General features: G+C 40.7%; 1 protein-coding gene across 13 annotated transcripts in view; it reads left to right on the plus strand.

The window, feature by feature from the left end:
• The window catches only part of TNRC6B (trinucleotide repeat containing adaptor 6B), a 241,083-nt gene that overhangs the window by 50,642 nt on the left and 175,038 nt on the right, over nucleotides 1-15,403 (plus strand). Inside the window, exon 1 of one of the 13 annotated variants that reach the window (XM_081587522.1) lies at nucleotides 11,352-11,823. The exons of the other annotated variants lie outside the window; for them this stretch is intronic. The gene's annotated coding sequence lies outside the window, so the exon portion shown is untranslated. Of the gene's footprint in view, nucleotides 1-11,351; nucleotides 11,824-15,403 lie in introns of those variants that run through there. 13 annotated transcript variants of the gene reach the window in all.

Consider the following 15,403-nt stretch of genomic DNA (forward strand, 5'->3'; position numbering starts at 1 on the left):
CTGAAAACTGAGTTGAAAGTCCCATATGTTGAAGCCGGGTTTTACAGTTGCTGTGCATCATTGTAGAGCTATCTGACTAGCTTTTTTTAAAGATATTAATAACTAGATATATTTGAAAAAGAACCGTTGCAGAAATGAAGAACATGGTTATTGAACTTAGTAGTTAATTGACAAGTTAAATAGCACACATGAAGAGAGAATTAATGAACTAGAAGATAGAGCTAAAGAAATTGCCCATAGGAAATCCAGAGAAACGAAGAGAAAATGTAAAAGAAAGATTCAGTTCAGTTCAGTTCAGTTCAGCTGCTCAGTCGTGTCCGACTCTTTGTGACCCCATGAACCACAGCACGCCAGGCCTCCCTGTCCATCAGCAACTCCCGGAGTCCACCCAAACCCATGTCCATCGAGTCGGTGATGCCATCCAACCATCTCATCCTCTGTCGTCCCCTTCTTCTCCTGTCCTCAATCTTTCCCAGCATCAGGGTCTTTTCCAATGAGTCAGCTCTTCACATCAGGTGGCCAAAGTATTGGAGTTTCAGCTTCAACATCAGTCCTTCCAATGAACACCCAGGACTGATCTCCTTTAGGATGGACTGGTTGGATCTCCTTGCAGTCCAAGGGACTCTCAAGAATCTTCTCCAACACCACAGTTCAAAAGCATCAATTCTTCAGCACTCAGCTTTCTTTATAGTCCGACTCTCACATCCATGACCACTGGAAAAACCATAGTCTTGACTACATAGACCTTTGTTGACAAAGTAATGTCTCTGCTTTTTAATATGCTGTCTAGGTTGGTCATAACTTTCCTTCCAAGGAGTAAGCGTCTTTTAATTTCATGGCTGCAATCACCATCAGCAGTGATTTTGGAGCCCAAAAATATAAAGTCAGTCACTGTTTCCACTGTTCTCCCCATCTATTTGCCATGAAGTGATGGGACCGGATGCCCATACTGATGCCCATAGTTTTCTGAATGTTGAGCTTTAAGCCAACTTTTTCTCTCTCCTCTTTCACTTTCATCAAGAGGCCGTTTAGTTCCCCTTCACTTTCTGCCATAAGGGTGGTGTCATCTGCATATCTAAGGTTATTGATATTTCTCCCGGCAATCTTGATTCCAGCTTGTGCTTCCTCCAGCCCTGCGTTTCTCATGATGTACTCTGCATATAAGTTAAATAAGCAGGGTGACAATATACAGCCTTGACGTACTCCTTTTGCTATTTGGAACCAGTCTGTTGTTCCATGTCCAGTTCTAACTGTTGCTTCCTGACCTGCATACAGATTTCTCAAGAGATTACATGGACCACAGCCTTGTCTTAACTCAATGAAACTAAGCCATGCCATGTGAGGCCACCCAAGACAGATGAGTCGTGGTGGAGAGGTCTGACAGAATGTGGTCCACTGGAGAAGGGAATGGCAAACCACTTCCATATTCTTGCTTTGAGAACCCCATGAACAGTATGAAAAGGCAAAAAGATGGGACACTGAAAGATGAAGTCCCCAGGTCGGTAGGTGCCCAATGTGCTATTGGAGATCAGTGGAGAAATAACTCCAGAAAGAATGAAGGGATGGAGCCAAAACAAAAACAACACCCAGTTGTGGATGGGACTGGTGATAGAAACAAGGTTCGATGCTGTAAAGAGCAATATTGCATAGGAACCTGGAATGTTAGGTCCATGAGTCAAGGCAAATTGGAAGTGGTCAAACAGGAGATGACAAGAGTGAACATCAACATTCTAGGAATCAACGAATTAAGATGGACTGGAATGGGTGAATTTAACTCAGATGACCATTATATATACTACTGTGGGCAGGAATCCCTTAGGAGAAATGGAGTAGCCATCATAGTCAACAAAAGAGTCCGAAATGCAGTACTTGGATGCAATCTCAAAAGAAAGATTAAGGCATGTGAAAGATACAATGAGGTCTAACATAACATTGAATCAGAATTCTGGAAGGAGATAATAGAAAAATGGAGAGAGAGTCATTATTTGAAGAGATAATGACTGAGATTTTCCAAAATTGATGAAATAGTTGAATCCTCTGAATTAGGAAGTTCAAACAGGATAAAGAAAGAGAAATATCCCCTCAATTCTTTGGCAAATATAAGATCTTAATAGTGGCCAGAGAGAGAAAGCAGACTATTCTCAGAATGATAGCTGACTTCTCATTAGCCAGAGTGGCAGCCACGAGACAGAGTGCTGTTGTCAGAGTGCCAAGAGAAAAATAATTTTTAAAAAATGATGAGGAAATCAAAACATTTTGAAATAAAGACCATTTTATGATGAATGGAGGAAATAGAAGAGTGTTTTGAGCTTTCAGCTATAACACAGTAATTAAGAAAGAGTTTAATATTCTGGAGTCAGCTTGAGTTCTGTTGCCCTTGACTATGTTAGTTAATCTCTCTGCTTCAGTTTTCTTCTCTGTGAAATGGAATGACAGTAATACACTTCGTGGGGGGTTTTAAATAAGTAAATGAGTTACTAAATCTGAAGCATTGTGTGGAGAAGACTCTTGAGAGTCTCTTGGACTGCAGGGAGATCAAACCAGTCAATCCTAAAGGAGATCAGTCCTGAATATCCATTGGAAGGACTGATGGTGAAGCTGAAGCTCCAATACTTTGACCACCTGATGCGAAGAACTGACTCACTGGAAAAGACCCTTATGCTGGGAAAGATTGAGGGCAGGAGGAGAAGGGGATGACAGAGGATGAGATGGTTGGATGGCATCACCAACTCGATGGACATGAGTTTGAGCAGGCTCCGGGAGTTGGTGATGGACAGGGAAGCCTGGTGTGCTGCAGTCCATGGAGTTGCAAAGAGTCGGACACGACTGAGCAGCTGAACTGACTGAACTGGTTGTGACTGGCCCATAATACGCGTTCAGTAAATGTTAGAGATTATAGTACTATATTGAATTTTAGATGTCTTCAGTTGTAAGATATGCCATTATTTTATGCTCCATTAAGGAAGGAAAAATGCTCTCAGTTAATTATAAGATATAAGATGGCATTCATTAATTATAAAACCTATCTGGATTTCAGAGATGTTACCATATAAAGAAATACGCACCTCAGAATTGGTTAAAGGAATATAGCTTTCCACTCTCCACTCCTGCAATGACTAGCTGGTTATTTGAAAATCATTTATTGAATAACTTAGCTTTTCTTCACTGATTTGAGGAGTGCTTTTAATCATAATTTCCTTTGTGTGCTGTGTGCTGTGCTGAGTCACTTTAGTCGTGTCCAACCATTTGTGACCCCATCACCTGCTGTGACCCCATGAACTGATGCCCACCAGGCTCCTCTGTCCATGGGATTCTCCAGGTGAGAATACTGGAGTGGGTTGCCATGCCCTCCAGGGGATCTTCCCCACCCACGGATTGAACCCACGTCTCTTGTGTCTCCTGCATTGGCAGTCGGATTCTTTACCACTGAGCTACCAGGGAAGCCAAATTTCCCTTTCATTGCGCATTCTTTTCTCCTTGATTGACAAGCGCTTCGCCCATGGAGTGTAGGAGATTAGTATATTGGATGAGAATTAATGGGAAGGAACACTGAACGTAAGCAGTGTAGCGATTGTAGCATCACAAAGGAATGACACTTGAAGAGGTTTGGAGAAGACCATTTCTTTTTGGATAGGTTAGGTTGGAGGTTGGAGGAACCTTGTGATAGAAATTCTTATTAGGTTCCCAAATTCTCTCCTCATCTTGGCCCATTCCTTCCTCTCTGCTTCTTTCCAAACCACTAATTCTCAAAAATTTAGCCTCCATCAGAATCACATGGAGGGCTCTTTAAAAAGCACAGATTGCTGGCCCTGCCTACAGAATTTCTGATTCAGTAGGTTTGAGTAAAGCCTTAGAAATTACATTTCTGTCAATTCCCTTGTGATGCTGCTGGTGCTGAACTGGGGGACTTTACTTTGAGAGCTACTGCTTAAGACCGAGTCCTCTTCCTTTCCATCTAGATTATTCTAAACGGCTTCTAGTTTTGGCTTCTTTTCCCAGTTTTCCTGTCCTTTAACACCTCCTGGTACAAATTAGGATTATAGTGGAGAGAGTAGACATGGAGAGAAAAGAATTAACCTGAACCACATTGCAGAAGAAAGATGAATGGCCTTTGGGGACTGAACAGATATGAGAGCCAAAGCAGCAGGAAGCACAAGAGACATCTTCTAAACATTGCCACCAGATTTACTCTTAAAAACCCTTCTTTCATCTTGTTATTTCCCTATTCAAGAATCTAAAATGAGATTTAAATAAAATACAACTTACACTTGACACCCAACCAGTGTGGTTTTTCCTGTTGTGTCTAAGTCAGATCTCTTTATGACAAATGACTTTGCAAGTAAATCTCTGTATTACCAAATACTTTCAGGCCCATGCAAGTGACCTACTTTAAGCAATATCCAATTTAATGATTCCAGTTCAGCAAACTAATTTGGATAGCATTTTAGGACTTGCTGTAGAATTCAGTCTGAAGTACACTTGTATAAAGACTCGATTTCTAAGAGCTAGTTTATACCCTATTTAGAAATCCTATTTATTGTATGTATGTTATTTTTTTATTTCATTATAGACTGTGCTTTCCATATTTACCTTTTTCTTATGCTTGCTGTTTGGCCATAAAAAAAAGGGGTGCCAAATATTTATATTTGCAATTATAAATGCAATTGAGGCCAGAGTATATGTTTATATATGTATAGGTGGGATGAAATAAATAAATGACAGTGAAAGCCTGTATATCAAGATCATTCTTTGTTGATCCTGGATTTGAAAATGTTTTTAAGGTATTTAGTACGTGACATATTTTTATTTTTTAATTTTTAAAAGCTGATTTTTCTTGTTGTTTCTGTGTTATTTCTTCCATGTGCGGGTGAGATTTTAAAGATGTGGGAATTCTGTTGTTTGTTGTTCAGTTGCTATGTCGAGTCTGATTCTTTGTGAGCCAATGGACTGCAGCCCTCAAGGCTCCTCTGTCCTCCACTATCTCCCGGAGTTTGCTCACATTCATATCCATTGAGTTGGTGACATTTTCTGCCACCCCCTTCTCCTTTTGCCTTCGGTCTTTCCCAACATCGGGTTCTTTTCCAATGAGTTGACTCTTTGCATCAGGTGGCAAAAGTATTGGAGCTTCAGCTTCCACATCAGTCCTTCCAGTGAATATTCAGGGTTGATTTCCTTTAGGATTGACTGGTTTGAGGACTTCTGGAATGAGGATTGGAATTCTAGCTAGCTGTAAAAAAATGTCAAATATTTGTGTTTTTTTAAAAAAATCTTTATTGTGGCATAATTTACATAACCATAAATTCTCCCATTTTAGGTATAAAATTAAGACAGTGCTTCCAGTTTGTATTGTTCATACAGAATAGAGCAGCACTGAGGGACTACTCTTACATGTGATAGAGATCCATGTTTGTAGCCTTTGTAGCTTATTCATTCCACAGATACTACATTGAGCTTCTACTACATATTAGGCAGTGTGCTAGATGTGTGGGATTGAGGCGTGAAAGACTTAGTTTCTGCTCTCAAGGAAGTAACTAGCCATAAGGGCTATATAAAGGAAAATAAGCTATAATACTGAGCCATGGGAACCCAGAGGAAGAGTAGCTAATCTGGAGGGACTTTGGGGGATGGGGCATTATCAGAGTATATTGATTTAATAGTAATTATTGTTATTGTTGTTCAGTTGCCAAGTCATGTCTGACTCTTTGTGACCCCATGAACTGCAGCATGCCAGGCTCCCCTGTCCTTCACTATCTCCTGGAGTTTGTTCAGATTCATGTTCATTGAGTCGGTGTTGCTATCTAACCATCTGATCCTTTGCCACCCCCTTCTCCTTTTGCCTTCAATTTTTCCCAGCATCAGGGTCTTTTCCAGCGAGTCGACTCTTTGCATCAACCTGGCCTAAGTATTGAAACTTCAGCTTCAGCATCAGTCCTTCTAATGAATATTCAGGGTTGATTTCCTTTAGAATTGACTGGTTTGATCTCCTTGCAGTCCAAGGGACTCTTGTCAAGAGTCTTCTCCAGTACCACAATTGAAAAGCATTGATTCTTCAGCACTCAGCCTGCTAATATCTAGTTAATAATAATACTTGATAATAATAGCTACTGATAGTAGCTAGATAATAATAATAGCTAATGCCCAGTGTTTATTCTCTCCCAGGCATGTTCCAAACACTTTGCATATATTTACTCATTGAATCATTACAAAAACCTAGTGAGGCAAGTTGTATTTTTATACTTATTTTTACAGATGAAGAATCTACAAGATTATGGTTGATAAATTGACCAAGGTCACACTGCCCAGTAAATGGCCGATCTGGAATTTGAACCAGTCAGTGTGGCCCTAGAATCTGTGTCTCCTGAAAAGCTTTCTCACTGGAGATGACATCCAGGCTCTGTCTTGAATGTTTGTACTTAGTCTGACAGAATGATGATTGGGTTTTGTCTCCATGGTTTTCTAGACAAATATCAGGAGTGAAGGTAAAGAAAGCTCAGGGTTAAGTACGAGTGTGGCAGACTCCTTGTACTACTTGTGAAGAAGGTGGATGCCAAGAGATGGGACTAGAAAGGCAGGACTGGATAATGAAGGGCCAGGATGCCAGCTAAGGAATTTGGGTTCTGTTATCTAATTTTTAAAGTTATACCAAAGATACAACTTTTTCCTTTGTATTTATTTGATCTTTGTTTTGCTTCCATTATTTTTTATTGTGAAATATATCACACAACCAGAGAGGTGTGTAAAATACAAATGTAGAACTTAGTTATTTTAAAATAACCAGTTCTGAGATCAAAGAATAGGACATTACAGGAACCAGCAGTCTGTAGTGAGCTTTCTAGTGACACCCTGACTTCCACCTACAGGTAACCCCTCTTCTGATTTCTTTTCTTTCCTTTCTCCTTTTATCACCCACGTACCTCTAAACATTATAAGTTTGGCTGATTTTGAACAGTCACACACTATATGTTCTTTTATTATGTGGTCATTTTGTTTGTGAAATCCATCCATGTTGCTTTGTGTGGTTGTTATTTCTTGATTTTCATTGCTGTGTGGTATTCCATTTTATGAATATGCCATTCTGTTGTTGAGAATATCTGGGTTGTTCCCAGCTGGGTGCTCTTATAATAGTGCTGCTTTGAAAATTTTTGTGTATCTTTTGGTGCCCCTGTGCATGAATTCTTTGGGATATATACCTGGGAGTGGAATTGCTGGATCATGAAGTATGTCTGTCTGTCTTCAACTTTAGAAGAATAATGCTAGACTGTATTCCAAAGTGGATATAGCAGTTTATTAATACATTCACACAAGTAGTACATGGTTGTTCCCATTGTTCCATACCCTTGGCCGCACTTGTTATTATTGGACTTTAAAATTTTTAGCTGTTCTGATACACAATGTTATATCACTGTGATTTTTTTTTTCCATTATGGTTTTCTTTTGTATTTTTCTTACTTATTATTGAAGTTTGACAACTTTTTATTTGTTTTTTTGGTCATTAAGATAGTGTAGTCTGTTTGCTTATTTGCTGATGTGCCTCACCTAGCCTCTTGCCCATTTTCCTATTGTTATCTTTCATTTCCTTGTCAGAACTCCTTTTTATTTTGAATATGAGTCGTTTATTGGTTTTATGTGACCCACTTTTTCCTTTTCCTGAGGATGTCTTTTGGTGAACAAAAACTGAATTTTGGTATCATTATATTTATCTGTTTTTTGACCATGGGTACTCTGTTTCCTGTTTAAGAGCTCCTTCCCAGTGCCTCGGTGATGGTAATATCCCACATTGTTTTCCAAAAGCTTAACTACTTATCTTTCACATTTGGATACATAATTCACCTGAAATTGATTTTTATGCATGGTAATTCTTAATTAACTTATTAGTGTTCTTCTGCCTTGAAGGTAATGTTTAATATTTTGTCCAGATTTTCTAGACTATTCTGATTAGCAGGATAGGCTTGCTGGGTCTGAGTTATCTAGTTAGCATTCCCAGAAGCAGAAATCTCTTTTAAAGTTTCAGTTTCACTTTGGCTTCAAAATGACCTATCCTCTTCTGTAAAGGGGCCTTAATAAATATGTTTACTAAAAAATAACATAAAAAAGACTGAAAAACTATATAGATTCATGATTGCTTTTATTATATAATTTTTTTTATTTAAAAGACTGAAAAAGAAGCTTCTGTTTCATCTGTGCTTCTCTCAGCTATAAAATAACTGTTAGGCAACTTAAAGCTTGCTTCATGAAAAGAACAACTGTATTTATTGCAGGATAATTTTAGAATGTTTAATTTTTATTTAGAATTTTACCATAGTTATACACTATCGAACACTGATTGATCAAACAGTTTAATGATGGTGATGGCCAACCCCTTTCTCCATCTACCCATGTATTTAAACCTCTTTTTTGGCCAGAGATGGACTGTATGCAAACCACATCCAGCATGCTTTTAGTTTGTGCCACAAAATATGAAGAAAATGTTTTCAGTTTGTGGCAACTAGATCCATGACATATGATGCTCTGGGAACTGTTTTTACAGTCGCAAGATGCACGAGAATGGAATAGCAAACTCCCATGATTATTGGCAAGGAAAAACTGGCTACGTGGCTGATGTTAAATGTGTTTTTTAAGACAGCCGGATCAAGAAATGTCTGAAGAATCTGAGACTGTAGCAGAGAGATGATTTTACAGCTAGTAAACACAGCCTTGGGAAGCCCCGGCAAGGCAGTTTCTTGTGAGCCATTTACAGCTTCTGGGAGGAGAGTGCAGTGGAGGTGCCAGCGAGGAAAGGCTGACGTGGCCTCCGGGGAATGTTACAGGGGCTTCAGAGCCTCCTCTGTGGGCAGAGACCACCATGGGGTTAGAGGAGGCTTCTGGTCCCCACCTTGCCCGGCCATTTCTGTCTCTGAGGCTCACGATGAAGGTGAGCCTGGTTGTAGCCAAGAATTTACAGGGAAGCATTGCGTACTTAGAAATTATGGCTCTCCAGCCACATATTTCCTTCCTGCCCAACCCTTGCATATAGCATTTTCTTTCTCTTTTAAACTTAACGACTCCCCAAAGTGTGGTCCGCGAATCCCTCGCATTCCCCCAGATCTAGATCCTTCCAGGGGTCCATGAAATCACAACTCTTTAATAACACTAAGATGTTATATGCCTTTTAAACTCATCCCTGAGTGTACAGTGGAGTTTTCCAGAGGCTACATGGTATGCAATACTACAAAAGATTGAATGCAAAAGCAGATATTAGAATATAGCTGTTGCCTGATATTTGCAAAATACCAACTATACTTAACGAAAGTATAAAATAATGGCACTTTTCTCTAAATTTTTAGCCTTTAAAATATTTTTAATTAAAAAATGTTACCATGTAATCATTTATTACTTATATATTTAAATATTTACAAATGAATATTTTAAATTTTTCATAGTTTTCATTTTTAATGTGTTCATTGTTTTGTTGTTAAGTCGTGTCCAACTCTTTTGTGACCACACAGACCATAGCCTGCCAGGCTCCTCTCTCCATGGGATTTCCCAGGCAAGAATACTGGAGTGGGTTGCCATATTCTTCTCTAGGGGATCTTCCTGACTCAGTGATTGAACCCATGTCTCCTGCATTGGCAGGCGGATTCTTTACCACTGAGCCACCTGTAAATATTGTTAACTACAACCCACATAAACAAAAGCTTTTGGGGGTCCTTAATAATTTTTAGGAATGTAAAGAAACCCTGAGATGAAAAAGTTTGAGAATCACTGCTTTAGATCCCATCAATTCCAGCTGGGATCTTAGTTTCTCTCTGAAGGCTGCACAGATTGTCCAGCCCACCATTTTCTCGGCATCCTGGAAACTTCTGTGCCACACAGCTTAGTGTTTAGTTTATGTGGAACTGCTTGGTGTGCTAATTTTCTTCTCCTTATCAATAATGTAAGACCTCTGAGAATAGGGAGAGTGTTTGTTGCTTAGTCATGCCCAACCCTGCAAACCCGTGGACTGTAGCCCACCAGGCTCCTCTGTCCATGGGATTCTCCAGGTAAGAATACTGGAGTGGGTTGCCATTCCCTTCTCCAGGGGGTCTTCCTGACCCAGGGATTAAACCTGGGTCTCCTGCATTGCAGGCATATTCTTTACCATCTCAGCCACCAGGGAAGCTCTAAGAATAGGGATCATATCTTAAATGAGATGTCCATGATGTATATTGCTGAACACAGCATAAGTAGTTTCATATTATTATTATCTTCAGTATCAATATTAAATTTTCCCTTACTGTTTTAGTGGAGAACCAATATGCATTTGAAATTTTGTAGACAACCTTCATAGAAATAACTATTTGATTTTTTAAAAACTACAAAATTTAATACACAACATAGAAAAAGAAAGACTTTTTGATCACAGATCATCAATATATTACATGTAAAAGCTGAGCATCTTAACCTGTTTAATTCTTTTCCTTTTCTTTAATGTTTCTTTATTTGGCTGCACGAGTCTTGTTTGAAGTACGACGAATCTTCCTTCTTTGTTGGGACATGTGGGCTCTTTAGTTGTGGCATGTGAGCTCTTATTTATGGCATGTGGGATCTGACCAGGGATTGGGAGCACGGAGTCTTAGCCACAGAACCACCAGGGAAGCCCCCTAATCTCTTTAATTCTTTGTGGCCAATGATTGCAGTGAAACCTAGTCAGAGGCCCTTGTTCTGAAACCAGCAAGCATAGTGCTAGGTGTTTTATAAGCATCAGGAAATCTGGTTGAGTTCAATCTGCTGTTCAGTAGCTGCCTCTGCTGTTCTTACAGTTGGCAGTCATTATTCCCCACCATCCCGCCCCCACCTTCATGTGACTAGCAGTTTGTGTAGGTCTTAGAGGGTAGCTTTACTTTCTGAAGCCCTTTATGTTAAAGAATTGACAAGTTGTCCTGGACTAAGCCAGAGGGCATTAGTTCCATTTGACCAAACTGGATTAGTAGTTGAAGGTGAGGCACATGCCTTTTCCTTCATCCCTGCCTGCTTCAGTTTGTTTATTAGGCAACTCTCCCTGACTTAAACGTTACAAGAATAAATTTAACATCTTTATGCCAGGGCCCTGTTCTCAGTGCCAAAGTTTCTTCACAGCTTCTCCTTGGAAGTCTGTGGGTTCATGCAGGTAGCACAGTGCCCTAAGAGCCTAGCATGACTTCAACATGGTATTTCTAAAACAAACATGATACCTGGCAGGTGGCTCATTCACTGAGTGAATGAATGGAGTCAGTACTGTGGTCCTGGATGTACTGTTACAAGTGATGAACAGCATCCTTATTTGAATAAACAAAGAATATTATATTCAGTTGACTTTATTCCCCTCCCCCACCAAATGCATGTTTTTGTTTCAGGAGAGTTTATTGGAATATCCTTTGCACTGGTACTGTTTTACCTGATGATGATACAGCCCTTCGTGTCTTCAGAAAATTTACAACCTTGTAGTCTATACAACATAAACAAGCTTAGTGGAAACACATACCGAGTATAGTTGCTAACCCAGAGGAAGGACCCATCCAGAGCACCTGTAGCAAAAGAGAAGAATCAAGACAAACTTCATAGGAAAGGTTTCCCTTTTCTTGCATCATCAAAATTGAAATTTGCCCTGTGTGTGAGAAGGGAGTCCAGTTGACACAACATGTGCAAAATCACAGACACATGAAACCCTGTGGTGCTTAAGAGAAACTGAAAGCAGAGTGGTTTTGTGAGATGAAGCTGAGAGCTGAATGGATCCTGGGCCTTGTATACCATGCAGTGGAATTGGATTTCACCTTGAAGATGGATGAGAGGCATTGCAAAGGCCCTGTGGTTTTGCCCTTTATAACGGTAATTCTAATGGCATTGGGGGTGGGGTGGGTCTTAAGGGTAAGAAAACCAGTTTAGAATGAAAAACAAGTGGAATAAATCAGTGGAAACTATGCCAGAACTAAGGCAGAGATGATAGGAATAGGGAAGAATGTACCTGTTGAAATATTGGAGGATTAGAGCTGACAGAGTTTGGTGAGAGGAAGATGGAGATGACGGTTCCAGATTTTTGACTTGGATGCTAGTGTTCCCAAGAGAGGCAGATTATTTTAAGGGGAGGATTATTTTGTTTCATTATGTTATGTTTTAGGGACCTGTGGAGCATGAGATAGAGAAGTCTGTTGATATTAGGAAGTTATATAGATAGCTTTGAAGGTCGTAAGAAAGTTCAGCCCTAGAGAGAGATTTGGGAGTCATCGAGATATGTTGTTGTTCAGTCGCTCAGTCGTGTCCGACTCTTTGCGACCCCATGGACTGTAGCACTCCAGGCTTCCCTGTCCTTCGCCATCTCCTGGAGCTTGCTCAAATGCATGTCCATTGAATTGGTGATGCTACTCAACCATCTCGTCCTCTGTTGTCCCCTTCTCCTCCTGCCTTCAATCTTTCCCTGCATCAGGGTCTTTTCTAATGAGTTAGCTCTTTGCATCAGGTGGCCAGAGTTTCAGCTTCAGCATCAGTCCTTCCAATGAATATTCAGGATTGATTTCATTTAGGATTGATTAGTTTGATCTCCTTACAGTCTAAGGGGTAGTAGTTAAATCTTTGGGAAGAGAATAAGGACATGAGTCTATGATGAAAAGAGAAAGGGCAGGTGAACTCCCAAGGAACATACCACTAATGAAAGGACAAGTAGAGAAAGACTGTCCAGCAAAGAGACTGGAAAGAAATGGTCTCTATCCAGAGATAGCACAAATGATGCATTTGGTCTCTTTTGTGGGATGTGTGTGTATGTGCTTAGTTGCTCAGTCGTGTTGGACCCTTTGCCACCCCATGGACTGTAGCCTGCCAGACTCCTTTGTCCATGGGATTCTCCAAGCAAGAATACTGGAGTGGGTTGCCATGCCCTTCACCAGGGGATCTTCCTGACCCAGGGATTGAACCTGGGTCTCCTGCATTGCAGGCAGATTCTTTACTGTCTGAGCCACCAGGAAAACCCCTTCTGTGGGATGAAAGTGAAAGTGAAGTCACTCAGTCGTGTCCGACTCTTTGAGACCCCATGGACTATAGCCTGCCAGGTTCCTCCGTCCATGAGATTTTCCAGTCAAGAATACTGGAGTGAGTTGCCATTTCCTTCTCCAGGTGATCTTCCCAACCCAGGAATTGAACCCAGGTCTCCCACATTGTAGGCAGACACTTTACTGTCTGAGCCACCGGGGAAGTCCTGTGGAATAAAGGGACTAAATATGTTCTGTGTCAGTTTGAGTGTCAGAACTGTGCTCAAATCCTTAAAGCTAGGAGTTGAATTTCTTCACCATGACTTTTGTTCCCCAATCCTCTATGCACAGAAGCAGCTGCTCCTCACCCAGCAACCCCCTGCCCGTGGTGGGAATCTGAAAACCAACAATATTGACAAGGGCCTTGGACTGGCTGCAAGCCTAGGGAGACCCAGATGCAGCCAAGGACCAGGAACTAAAGCAAAGTGCCTAGTGATGGGATCTCATGTCCTTAACATCAAGATGGGAAAGGGGCTTCCAAATGACAAGTGTTTCAGATCCTTCTAATTTTTATATGCCAGAGAAAGGTTACAGCAAGTAATCCAATGATAGCCATTGTATTTGACAACTGGGAGTGATAGGGAAAGAAACCAGATGTTGATGATGATTCAGTCCATGAGCGATTAGGACCCTGAGACCACAAATAAAACTTCTTTTTAAAGAGCTTGGGACTTCCCTGGTGGTCCAGTGGGTAAGACTCTGGGCTCCCAATGTAGGGATCCTGGGTTCGATCTGTTGTCAGAAAACTAGATCCCACATGTCATGACTAAAGATCTTGCATGTCACAACTGAGACCTGGCGCAGCCAAATAAATAAATAAATAAATATATTTAAGGGATATTCCCTAATGGCTCGGACAGGACATAATCCACCTGCAGTGCAGGAGATCCAGGTTTGATCCCCCAGTAGGGAGGGTCTCCTGGAAATAGAGTTTGACTAGAGGGGAGGAAGGGCACACCAACTGGAGGAGATTTGAGGATTAAAGGGAGTGATTTTAGGAATGGGCAGACTTGAACATTTTTACAGAATTTCCAAAGTGTTGAACTGAAGTAGAAGTGACCTAAAACTGCCAGTAGCATTTCCAGATCTTGGAACAGTGGTAACCCTTGGGTATTGGTAGCTAAATAAACCCATCTTCCTGTAGTAGTACTACCTTTATCTGCACCCCTTAGGCTCTGACTTTATTATTGGTGTTACTTAATTCAGTAGGTCCCTTTTTGCCCTCTTGGGCTGTGTGCTCCGCATATAGAGCTGGATTCATAGTACCCTCCTGTCTGTGCCTAGTCCCCTGGGCTGTGCTCGCCTCCCAGGAAAACCTCCCTGGCCTCGTTGCTGGTGTTTTGCTCCACCCCCACATCTGCTGCTCTTCCAGACGTCTTGCTTGAAGTTAGGCCAGTCGCCAACAATGTAGACAGTCTGGGTTTTCAGTGTTATTTGTGACTCAAAAGTTTACAGTGTATTCTTTTTTTTTTTTTTTTTACAGTGTATTCTTAATAATCTGCATCTTGAGAATTATGCTGATTATCAAACATAGCAGTAGTGGTGAGTCCTGGGAGGACCAGGACAGGGAGAGAGGGCAGTGGTCAAGGACTTTATCTATATTGCTTGAAGTTTTTGAAATGAGAATTAAAATTATATTTAGAGGAATCATGCTGAACAATCAAGTTTGAAAATTAAAACTGCTTCATATCAGAGGCATTATTAGTAAATACAGTTTATTGGATATGTACTTCTTTTCATATTCCCTGTAAAGGATTCAGTTCTAATTCCATCTGTTGAGTTTAGTTCTGTACTTGGCTGTGGAGAAACTCTGTAAGCCTACTTGAAGTTTTGCAGGGCCTGGAAATTGACTAGTCTGAGATCCACTGAACCTTCCCACCCCACTGTGTGAATTTCAAGACCAATCTGGTTACCCTGTGAGAGAATAGAGAAAACTGGAGAAGTTCAAGTGGTTTACTGCCATGGCTACGTATGATCAGATGGAAGGATTATAGGGCGGTTCTGAACATTTCAGATGGTGTTTGGGAGGAATTTGCCATTACTCATACCTTAGAAGAAAAACAGTGCTGTAGATAACTTCAATTAGATAATTTTTGGTGTTGATTTTAGAATTAAATTTCCTGTTTACCTTGAATAGGAATGCATCTGATACAGAGGTGCACGGCCCGGCAGAGAAAGTAATAAAGCTGTTCTGTAAAAACGGGTTTCCAGAGTACTTGGAAAGCTGCCCAGTTTCCCCCGCTGGCAACTCCTCTGTTTTAACTCCTTTTCCGTCACTGACCGCCGGCAAGTGTCTGGGACCAACTGCCAAACAAGCAAAGGACCGATCTGCTCACTGTGTCTTAAGTTTGTCTGTTAGCAAGATATGTAACAATGGACCCCTGTAT

The sequence above is a fragment of the Giraffa tippelskirchi genome, chromosome 4 (assembly GCF_054371585.1).
Source record: "Giraffa tippelskirchi isolate mGirTip1 chromosome 4, T2T-mGirTip1v1.2.pri, whole genome shotgun sequence".
In the NCBI taxonomy this organism is placed as follows: Eukaryota; Metazoa; Chordata; class Mammalia; order Artiodactyla; family Giraffidae; genus Giraffa; species Giraffa tippelskirchi.